Source organism: Panicum virgatum, chromosome 9N (genome assembly GCF_016808335.1).
Source record: "Panicum virgatum strain AP13 chromosome 9N, P.virgatum_v5, whole genome shotgun sequence".
Lineage (NCBI taxonomy): Eukaryota > Viridiplantae > Streptophyta > Magnoliopsida > Poales > Poaceae > Panicum > Panicum virgatum.
Genome location: NC_053153.1, coordinates 29225291 through 29237029, shown reverse-complemented (window position 1 = coordinate 29237029; position 11739 = coordinate 29225291). Strand labels below are relative to the sequence as shown.

Here is an 11739-nt window from a genome sequence, read left to right as displayed (position 1 = left end):
TGAGTGGAGGGTGGAGAGGCAGCAGGGGCATTTTGGTCCATACGAAAATACCAGAGCCTACACGTGGGTCCAGGAGAATCAAATACGTATAAAATGGCATGTTTGAGGGTTTAAACGAATTATAATGACATCGTTCGGAATAGGTAAATTGTAGTGGTATAACTTAAAAATTGTAAAATTGTAATGGTATAGATCCAATTTTTTTTCGTTCAGTCCGCCCCCGTCGCTCCGCTCCCTTTCGTTCGTCCGCCAGACGGTTCCTCCCCGACGGTTGCTCGCTCACGCGGGCACGCCTCTTGCCCCCCACCTCCTCCAGGCGCGCCCCCCCACCTCCCCCAGGCACGCGAGCAGGCAGTTCCACCTCGCCGCCGCCCTCACGCCACCTCCGCCCGCTCTCTCTCGCGCACGCGCTACACGCCTCCGCCGCCTCTGCTCGCCCACCGGAGGCCGATTCACCACCTCCGGCGCGCGACACGCCGCCGCCGCCGCTCACCCACTGGAGGCCGATTCACCACCAAACACGGAGAAGCTCCGAAGGAGAATCGCCACCACAAAACAGCTCCGAAGCCGGCCGCCGCCGGCCGGATTCCGGCCAAATCCGGCCCTCTCCACCATAGGTGAGTACACCACCTCCCTCTCCTCTTCCTTTTTCCCTCCTCTCTGGCATCCCAATCCCGCCCTGCCGCCGGCGAGCTGGCCCTCTCCGCCATAGGTGAGCACACCCCCTGAGTTCCCCTCCCTCTCCTCCCCTTTCCCCTCCTCTCCGGCATCCCAATCCCGCCCTGCCACCGGCGAGCTCGTCAGCCGATCGCCCTGTCTGCCATGGCCAGGACCCGTGGCGGAGGCTCACTCTCCGGCCTCGCGGGACGCGTCCTCCGCCCCTCGCTTTACGCCTCCTCCTTCCTGGCCAGCGCGCAGGGCATCTTAGCTGCGAGGTCTGTGCCTCCTCAGGTGAGTTCCCAATTCCTCAAGTACGCCTGCAGGTATACCTTGTACTCTTGATTCAGTATTGGTGGATTTTGATTACACTGAACTGTCCACAACGATGTTTCAGACCGGTGATAATTATATCTCATACCCATTCTACATTGTTTCTTACGGCAGATTATATATCTCATATGTGCTTTGCAACATCTACATTGTGATATGATTGTTTTATGAACACAAATTGAGCCTAAAATGGATGCATAATAAACGTATGTAGATATATGCACTTTCAACCCAGAGTGATAGTATACATTATAATAAACCTAGGTTCCCAATGAAGCAAATTAAATGCATACATAAAGTCTTTCAGAAACCCAAACAGTCAGCCAAGCAGTGTGAAGTGTGATTTCCTAGCATTAGTGACAATTCCAAAGCTAAAGGGAAAAATACAAAACAATTACAATGTTAGATACATACAATTCCACATTCAGTGGCTCTAGGTATGTGCTGAATCTGATTGTTTTGTTCTTGAAAAAATGAAGCAGTGACCATGTTAATTGATTTGAATTGTATATTCAGTTTAGATTAATTACTTTTAGTCCATTTAATAGTGGAAACAACCAAAATTAGGGATCAGATCTAACTTGTTAAGTGATGATTTCCGGCTTTCTCGAAGTAGCAACGCTGCCGCCTATGCTGACGGGAAGACTCTCTTCTGAGTCGTCTCAGCATAGCCGGTCCCAAGCCCGGATAAAGGAGGAGGATTGCGTTAGGTTTTGGCAAACCAGCATAAAAATAGCCACTCTAATAGATTTGAAACCCACAAGAAACTCGTTGGGGCGTAACCCTCTTAGCGACGCGCTACATCGGAACCCGGGTGTGGTGATAAATGGGCAAGGGCCGGGTCGCCATTCCCCCAAGGGCGCGTCGTATCATGACCTGGGTACGATGATAAGTGAGCAAGGGTCGGGTCGTCACCTGAATGGCGCGCTACATCTACGCCCGGGTGTAGTGAAAAATGAGCAAGGGTCTTCGCACTTCCCTCGACGGGTGCGAATGGTAAGGAAGCTAGCCGAGCCAATTAGGATTCGTATAGGTAGCTGGAACGTAGGGTCCCTAACGGGTAAGTTGCGAGAGCTAGTTGATGTAGCAATTAGGAGGCGTGTAAATATTCTATGCGTTCAGGAGACTAAATGGAAGGGCCAGAAGGCGAAGGAGGTTGAGGATACTGGCTTTAAGCTTTGGTACACGGGAGCAACTCCGGGTAGGAATGATGTAGGTATCTTGATTGATAGGAGCATTAAGGATGGAGTCGTAGAGGTTAGAAGGCCAAGCGACCGGATTATCTTAATCCGGTTGGTAGTTGGAGATTCGGTTTTGAATGTGATCAGTGCCTATGCCCCTCAGGTAGGCCTTAGTGAGAGCACCAAGATGCAGTTCTGGGAAGATCTAGATAGCATGGTTAGTACCGTGCCTATCAGCGAGAAACTCTTCATAGGAGGAGATCTCAACGGCCATGTGGGTGCGACTAATGTAGGGTTCGAGCGAGTGCACGGGGGTTTTGGGTATGGTAGCAGGAGTCAAGAGGGGGAGGATGTGTTGAACTTCGCGTTAGCCTACGACTTGTTGATAGCGAATACCGTGTTTAAGAAGAGAGAATCCCATCTTGTGACGTTTCGTAGTGGACAACACTAGAGCCAGATCGACTTTATTCTTGCTAGGAGGGATGATAGACGTGATTGCTTAGATTGTAAGGTGATACCTGGGGAGTGTGTTGTCCCTCAACACAAGCTTGTGGTGGCGGACTTTCGTCTTCGGGTACGTGTCCACCGGGATAAACGTGCCAAGATTGCGAGAACAAAGTGGTGGAAGCTTAGAGGGGAAGCGGCACAAGCGTTTAAGGAAAGGATGCTAGGTGAGGGGCCTTGGGAAGGAGAAGACGCAGATGACATGTGGCTAAAGATGGCAACATGTGTTCGGAAGGTGGCCTCAGAGGTGTTTGGCGTGAGTAGGGGAGGCAAACAGGAGGGGAAAGACACCTGGTGGTGGAATGACGAGGTGCAAAGGGCTATTAAGGAGAAGAAGGAGTGTTTCAAGCGTCTCCACTTTGACAAGAGTGCAGCCAACATCGAGGGCTATAAATTAGCGAAGAGGGTTGCAAAGTGAGCTGTGAATGTAGCAAAGGGTAAGGCGTATGATGACATGTATCAGCGGCTAGGCACGAAAGAAGGGGAGAATGACATTTATAGGATGGCTAGGATCCGCGAGCGGAAGACAAGGGACATCAACCAAATCAAATGCATTAAGGATGTGACAGATCGACTGCTAGTGAAGGATGAGGAGATCATAGATAGATGGAGAGAGTACTTCGACAAGTTGTTTAATGGGGAGAGTGAGGGCCCTACCCTTGAGTTAGATGACTCTTTTGACGATACCAACATATGTTTTGTGAGGAGAATTCAGGAGGTAGAGATCGGGGAGGCTTTGAAGAGGATGAAGGGAGGTTAATCGATGGGCCCTGATGGTATCCCCATTGAGGTGTGGAGATGCCTAGGAGATAGAGCAATAGTATGGTTAACTAAGCTTTTTAATCTCATTTTTCGGTCAAACAAGATGCCGGAAGAATGGAGGAGAAGTATATTAGTACCTATCTTCAAAAACTCTTCAAAAACAAGGGTGATGTTCAAAGTTGTACTAACTACCGTGGGATTAAGCTGATGAGCCACACGATGAAGCTTTGGGAGAGGGTTATCGAGCATCGCCTAAGAAGAGTGACAAGTGTGACCCAAAACCAATTTGGGTTCATGCTTGGAAGGTCAATCATGGAGGTGATTTTCTTAATACGACAATTGATGGAGAGATATAGGGAACAGAAGAAGGACTTGCACATGGTCTTTATTGACCTTGAGAAGGCATATGACAAAGTACCGAGAAATGTCATGTGGTGGGTCTTGGAGAAGCACAAAGTCCCAACTAAATACATTACCCTCATTAAGGATATGTACAAGGATGCGACGACGTTTGTCCGGACATGTGATGGCAACACCACTGACTTTCCTATTAACATAGGCCTACACCAGGGGTCAGCATTGAGCCCTTATTTATTTGCTTTAGTGATGGATGAGGTCACAAGGGATATACAAGGTGAGATCCCTTGGTGTATGCTCTTTGCTGATGATGTGGTGCTAGTTGACGAGAGTAGGGTAGGGGTTAATAGGAAGTTAGAGCTGTGGAGACACACGTTAGAGTCGAAAGGGTTCAGACTTAGTAGGACCAAGACCGAGTACATGATGTGCGATTTCAGCGCGACTAGGCATGAGGGGGGAGACGTTAGTCTAGATGGACAAGTGGTGGTCCAGAAGAATACTTTTCGGTATTTAGGATCGGTGCTACAAAAGGATGGTGACATTGATGAAGATGTTAGGCATAGAATTTCAGCTGGCTGGTTGAAATGGCGGCAAGCTTCTGATATCCTTTGTGACAAGAGGGTGCCACAAAAGCTAAAAGGCAAATTCTATAGGACATCAATTCGTCCGGCGATGCTATACGGTGCTGAATGTTGGCCTACAAAAAGGCGACATGTCCAGCAACTGAGTGTAGCAGAGATGCGGATGTTGCGGTGGTTTTGCAGGCACACAAGGAGGGATAGAGTCCGGAACGAAGTTATTCGGGATAGGGTCGGACTGGCACCAATTGAGGAGAAACTTACACAGCATCGGCTGAGATGGTTTGGACATGTCCAACGAAGGCCTCCTGAGGCGCCGGTGCGTAATGGGGTTCTTGAGCGGGTCGACAATGTAAAGAGGGGTAGAGGTAGACCTAAACTGACGTGAGATGAGTCGGTTAAGAGAGACCTTAAGGATTGGAATATTTCTAAAGAGATAGCTTTGGATAGGAGCGCTTGGAGACTAGCTATCAATATGCCTGAACCTTGAACTTATTTCTTTCGGATTTCATCTCTAGCCTACCCCAACTTGCTTGGGAAAAAAGACTATGTTGTTGTTGTTGTTTGTATGTAGTTAACATTTGGAAGCTTCAATATGTTCCCAAGTCAGGAATGCTAACCCTCACATCTCTAAGCTCATCATAAAGCGCAAATGTAGTGAGCAGTTCAGCGATGCTGGTAAGGTAGCACTTCATCAGCGCACATATATCAATAGGATTGACACCTTCAGGTAAAGATGTACCTGAATCTGCAGAACATAACATTACTCAGAGGCCCATGGTAATGAATGGTGGCCACAAGATTAAGCTCAGATATGATTGAGTGGCGGTAATACCTTCATTGTAAAGAGATAAAGCTGTAATAATAATCATATAGATACAACTTAAGGCTTACGAATTTAGACTATGCTATACAGCTGCTTAGATCTTACATGAAAATGTAATTGCCTTGACAATATATACTCAACACTGAATGCCTCAGTCAATTCTAGGAATACTCAACACTGCTAGGCAAACCGCACTATCAGTCTGGTTCTGAGAATATTGCTTGCATCTCTTATATTTGAAATCCATGTATTGCTTGCACGACCAGGCTGAGGACTTTGAGGATAAGAGATCACTGGCCATGCTTATAGTTCATTGCTTGCGAGCGGTCTGCTAAAAGGTATGTGATGCCCTTTCTTCTCTGCTTCTACCACTGCACCATTAGAAATCAATTCTCCGAAAATGTGTCTCCATCATGTTTGATTGGAACTAACTTGCCCGTTGGTTAATATATTGTTTTATGAAAAACATGAGGTCAAGTATTTTAATGAGCAACTTTAGCTTTATACATTTGCAAATGGCACTAATGATCTCTTAGCTTCAAACGCATCTTACATACTGATTTCAGTTATGGTACTGACCTTTCAGTTGAGTTGAAGTGTTAAAAATGGATCTAGATTAATTAAGCTAATTGCGGTTAGTTTAATTGGGTATAAAATATTCCATCTTTGGACAAGTTTCAGTGACAAGCTTTTATTGCTCACGTGAAGAAATTCTTGTGGACAATGAGGGGAACGCAGGGTGCTCCCATCATTGCATCAACAATTCAGATCATACTTGGTTTCAGTGGGCTCTGGCGCAATGTTCTCAAGTTGGTGTATTATTATTCCCTGCCAGTATTTTTGGATTACTATGTATCATTTCTTTTTGTAGTATGTTAAATTGAATTTCATCATATTTTCTCCTTTTTACAGATTATTAAGTCCATTATCAGCTGTTCCTTTGGTATCACTTGTTGGATTTGGACTTTATGAGATTGGCTTCCCAGAGGTTTGTTTGCTCTATCTATTTCTCTTTCTCTCCATGATTTAACATCAGGATTGATGAAATATTCTGCATGTAGGTAGCTAAATGTGTCCAAGCTGGCATTCCAGAACTCCTCCTGTTGGTTGTATTTTCTCAGGTGCATAAATATCTTAGTTCCTGCACCAATATGTCTATTTGTGGAGGATGTTATGTACTAATAATTTGATTTTTTTTAAAAGTATTTGCCTCAAGTTTTGCATTTCGGGAAGGATGTCTTTGGAAGGTTTGGTGTTCTTCACTATCCCTATCGTGTGGATCTACGCATACCTTCTCATCATCGGTGGTGCTTACAAGAATTCTTCACCGAAGACGCAGGTGCATTGCCGTGTTGATCGTTCAGGTCTTGTTGCAGGAGCTTCTTGGTAGGATCCCAGGGCAACATTCTTACTTTAGACTGCCATGTTGGTGACATTACTTATGAAGTTTAAAAACAATTGTTGCAGGATAAGTGTCCCCTATCCCTTTCGGTAGGGTGCTCTAACATTTGATGATGGAGAAGCTTTTGGAATGATGATGACTTCATTCATTGCTCTTGTAGAGGTTTGTTTGCTATACTGACCCAAAGTGGAAGGAAAATTGCATTACCATACCATAGTTTCTATCCATTTTTTTGTAGTATCAATTTAATATATTTATTCTTTTGTAGTCAACTGGCACTTTAGGTGCTTCAAGATATGCAAGCGCAACTGTCAAGGCATTGGTATCTTACTTGATTCATTTTTTGGGATAGCTAATGGGACATCAGTTTCAGTGTAAGTATATATGTGAAATTTGAAGTGTCAATCCTTTTTTTTTCAGAACCGAATGTTTTGCCAATATGCAATATGAATTTTTTGCTTACAGTGAGCAAATACAGTTCTGGATTATAAGTGCCAGTTAGCAAATACAGTGATAGGGTTCATATGATACTTTTTTTTTCTTCCTACAATTGATTGTATGCATTGCTTTGTGAACCAGCCCACTCACTCTTCGGGTAATTCAGTCTTACTCCTTCCTGCATTGCACTACAGATTACTACTACCCTTCTTGTTTGTGAGTAAACTAATTGATTACTTATCTCTATTTTTCTGTTGTGTGCGTATCATAGACCCTTGTGTGAGTAAACTAATTGATTACTACTACAAGTATTTGTTGACAATTTATATCGTTAAGCGCTTGATTTTTCCGCTCCCGTAGCAACGCACGGGCACAAACCTAGTATTAATATAAGAAAGACTTCATACTACGAACAAATTGGCTAATACAGAGAACAAATGCATCCACATCACGAACGAAATATATCCATACTGCGAACTAAGTCTATTTACTTTGCTATAACTAATAAAAAAATATATACAACGCAAAGAAATAAAGCATTACCAGAATAAAAAAAGGATTGCAGAAGTGAAATATAAAAATTATAATAAATAGTGTGAAAATAAAAGTTGTAACTAAATAAAGTAAAAGGAGAGAAAGGAAAATATTCAAGAAAGACAAAAGAAATAAAAATTAGAAAAGATAAAGCACACATATGAGAAAAAGAACAATATCTAGAAATAGAATATGAATAAAGAAGAAGAAATTGGAAAAAAAATTAATAGAAAAGAACACTAAAATAAAACAAAAGAGAAGGAAAAAATAAAAGGGAGAGGGAAAAAATGAGGTTATCTCTTATTTCTCACTGTTAAAAAGGAATTAGGAATTAGTGATCAATTCTGTAATTAAGTAATCAATTAGATTAATGACATCATTATGACGTCACTAGGAAGTTACTATTTATGAAGGAGTCATCTCAAAGGGACATGTCTCTTGGACTCTTGTCTCTTGGTCTTGTATATAAAAACAATCAATTAATAGAGAGAACAACCTTTCACTTTCATTCACAACACGTTATCAGCATCTGTCTCTTCACTGAGCGCAAGAAGAAGGAAAGAGAGGCCAGGGAGTTCTCGCCGGAGAACTCAACTCGCCGGAATTGACGAGTAGCAAAAACAAGAACGAGGCCTCACTTCTCTGGGTAAGAATGGATCTCAGAGACTTGCACCATGGGCGGCATCTCGCCGGACGTCGCGGAGGCCGTTGTGGTCACTACTTCCGTGGTGGACGCGGCCGCCGTTCCTTCACTAGCCGCACTCGCCACCAGAGCCCAGGCCATCGGCCTGGCCTCTTACCGTCTGTTTGGTTGGAGAGCGGCACCAGCCAGGTCGGAGCGGACCCGTCCCCGCGGTTGTTTGGATAGAAGAGCAGAGGGGTGGGTTGGCTCCAAAAGAGAATATTCCCTCTAGATGCGGGTTTACCCCGTCCTCCGAAAACTGGCGGACGGAGCCAACCCGCTCCCGTCCGTGTGCCTCTTCCGTCCGTTCCGTCAGCACCCGCCGCCTCCTGCCGCGCCGCCCGCCACCTCCAGTCGCGCCGCTCGCCAAGCTCAGCAAGGAGCGCCCCGAGCTCGGCCCCCAACGCGGCGCCCCGGCGAGGACCTGAGGCCGCGCCGCGCGTGGATCCGGCGGCTGGACGAGGCGGAGGGGGGTGGCCAGGAGGCGGAGAAGGGGGTGGGGGGGCGGCGCCCGGCCAGGGAGGGGAGGGAGAAGGGGGGGCGGCGCCGGCCAGGAGGCGGCCCGCGGCGGAGCGGCGCCCGGCCAGGGAGGGGAGGGAGAAGGGGGGGAGGAGAATGGGGTGGGGGGGGGGGGGGCGGCGCCGGCCAGGAGGCGGCCCGCGGCGGCTCGCGCCCGCGGCGGAGCGGCGCCCGGCCAGGGAGGGGAGGGAGAAGGGGGGAGGAGCAGCGGCGCACGGCGGACGGAGGAGGCCGAGGCGGGCGGACGCCATGGCGGGCAGAGGATGCCGGGGCCGGCGAGCGCCGCAGGGCAAGGCGGGGGGCCGGGCGCACGGGCTGAGGAAGAAGATAAGGGAGAGAAAAAAATAAAAAGAAAAAGAAAAAAGTGAGAGGTTGACAGGTGGGGTCCATTGGTGGCAAGTGGGACCCTCATTAACGGTGTTATCGTGCCATCCAACCCGTATTCCCAATTCCTCCAACCAAACATGAAATGAGTTCACTCCGTCCCCAAAATCAGAAGTACAACCAAACAATGGATGGGTCGGCTCCGTCCCCAAAATCCGGGTTGGATCCAACCCAACCCATTGATCCCGCAACCAAACACACGGTTAGCGCCTCGCGTGCACCCCCAGCGGAGGATGGCGGCCGGTGAGGACCGGCGCGGCGGCACGAAAACGGACAGAAGCAGTGTTTGGCCCTCATGCCGATTTTTCCACTAGTGGCGGCGGACCACATCCAAACGCCGGCCATGGCCGCCGACCGGAACAGCCGGCACACAGCTGGACGAGGCGGCAGCGACGGCGCATGGGAGGAAAAGGGGCGACGACGGCCGGGGGCGATGCTGGCAGCGTCGGCTAGCGGCGCAATGGCGAAGCAGGCGGTGGCTGTAGCGCCAAGGCACAGGGGTGGCGACCCATCGTGCAAACGGCACATGGCAGCGGCGCATCACGCAGGGGACCAGGGGAGGCGGCGGTGCGCACAGGAGGGGCGACGGCGCCGATTCACGGGATGGAAGCGATTTCCCTAACGCCCCCCCCCTCCCGCGCGCCCGTATACAGGCCAACGAGGCCATGCGCCCATGCCCAACCGAGCCCACATGGGCCGCCTGGCCAATTACAGGCTGGCATGCCTAACCGGGCCAACAGGCCAAGCCGAGCACCCCATTCTCATGCAATTTCACAATAAGATCTCCAAACTTATGTTTATTTGCATGTTTAAGGTATCTAGTTCTATGTATTTACATTAGAGGCTCTAGATTATTCCATTTTAGCCCCTTGACTAGATACAACACTGCAATATATTGCATTTATAATTGATGCTATAAATGCTTGTTTTAGACCTTGTGTTTAAAATGCCTTATGATGCAAATTATTTACCTAGAGTACATAGATATTTTTTAAGACCTACAAATATTTATAAATTGCATCATAACATAATATATTTTAGTTGTTTCATTATGTTAATATTTAGATATTTATTTTTCTTTTCTGTGTCAATGATAACCTGCTTTAGTCATGGATTGGATCCATATGGTGAGTTTTTACTCCTATACATGGTTTGTTTTTAAGACTAGAAAATTATTCATGTCTAAATATACAAAGTTTGTCATTTTATTATTTGGAAATTAATTAATTTTAATTGCAACAAAATTGGATCCTCTTAATTACTTGATAGTTAATTAAGATTTGATAAATTTAGGCTCATGTGAGCCTGATTCGAAAAACGGCAAAATGGCAATCGAACCATTTTTGCTAGAAGGGCTAACACATGAAATGGTTTTTTGATTTGATCCTATGGGATTTTACATAAATTATGCCACTACCCAACTATAGCACTTTGTATTTTGTTGTTGTTTGGATATTGTCATTGTAATATATTTTGGAATTTGATTATATTATATTACAATGCCACTTTGGTTCTATTATATTTTTGGTATGTGGTGCACTCAACCCCCTTTTGCACCACATACATATTACATTTGTGACTTTGATAATTTTATTGGGCTATGTCGGTGCACCCAAACCCCCTATTTTTGCACCAACACATAGGTCACATTTGTAATTATATAATAGAATTGAGTATGTTGGTGTCAAACCACATTTGTGCACCACATACAAGTTAAATTTGCTAGTGACTTAGTTGCAATTTAACTAAGATATGAATATAATTAAATATTATTAATCTTTGATGGCTTAAAATTTGCAATATATATCTTGATTATTTTGATTAAATAACACAAGGTCATGGAGACTATGGCATTGGCTGCATTTAATTCCTTGTGAATTATCCTGCCTTGAGACCGTGCCATAGCAGTGATCTAATCACCTGTTACTGAGAGGTCTACATCTTGTTTCTCTGAAACTTGATGATTACCTACGTTGTGTTCTTAATCAAAATAAAGGTTTTAGATTCCTCTTTGTCATCATATTGTTTTATTATTACACAAGGTAGTAGAGTCGTAAGCAAAGGCTGTGTTTAATTCCTTGTGAATTATTCTGCCCAGAGACCGTGCTTAGACAGCAATTTACATTGCCTACTATAAAGATCTACTCTATGTTTCTGACATAGAGATTATCTGTCTTGTGTATAACAAAATTTATGATGATTCGTTGTTTGGTCTACACATGTATGTAGTTACCTACAATGATCCAAAACTATGATGAGACATACAATTATAAAATATTGCATTTGATATTAAAATATCATCATAGTGATTTGAGTTTACCTTAGGTGTAAATTCATTAAATCAATGGCTTGTCACATGTTGTGTATATTGACTTCAGAGGAGTCTGCTGAACTCACTCTCGATGGCATCAATATCTCACATGGATAATGGACATTAACTAGTTTTATCCCATAGACTAATAAAAGAATTTAATGACCCTTAATTAGGGATCATTTATTATAGATCAAAGAAAATTGTGCCTTACTGTTGTTAAGGAATAATATCCATAAAGATTATCAATAAGAATATCTTATGGAAGAAA

The 11739-nt window shown here is 45.3% G+C and overlaps 1 long non-coding RNA gene across 8 annotated transcripts; it reads left to right on the top strand.

Annotated features, from left to right (window-relative positions):
- The first annotated feature begins 306 nt into the window (after positions 1–306).
- Positions 307–7368, top strand: LOC120692323. 8 transcript variants are annotated; one of them, XR_005682572.1, is made up of 9 exons: positions 307–951; positions 5465–5536; positions 5907–6007; positions 6111–6186; positions 6260–6319; positions 6402–6584; positions 6666–6762; positions 6869–6974; positions 7180–7368. It is a non-coding gene; the product is annotated as an uncharacterized LOC120692323 (long non-coding RNA). The 8 variants fall into 8 exon arrangements; XR_005682569.1 differs by having other exon boundaries at positions 308–951; positions 7066–7364; XR_005682573.1 differs by having other exon boundaries at positions 308–617; positions 831–951; positions 6869–7290.
- Positions 7369–11739: the final 4371 nt, after the last annotated feature.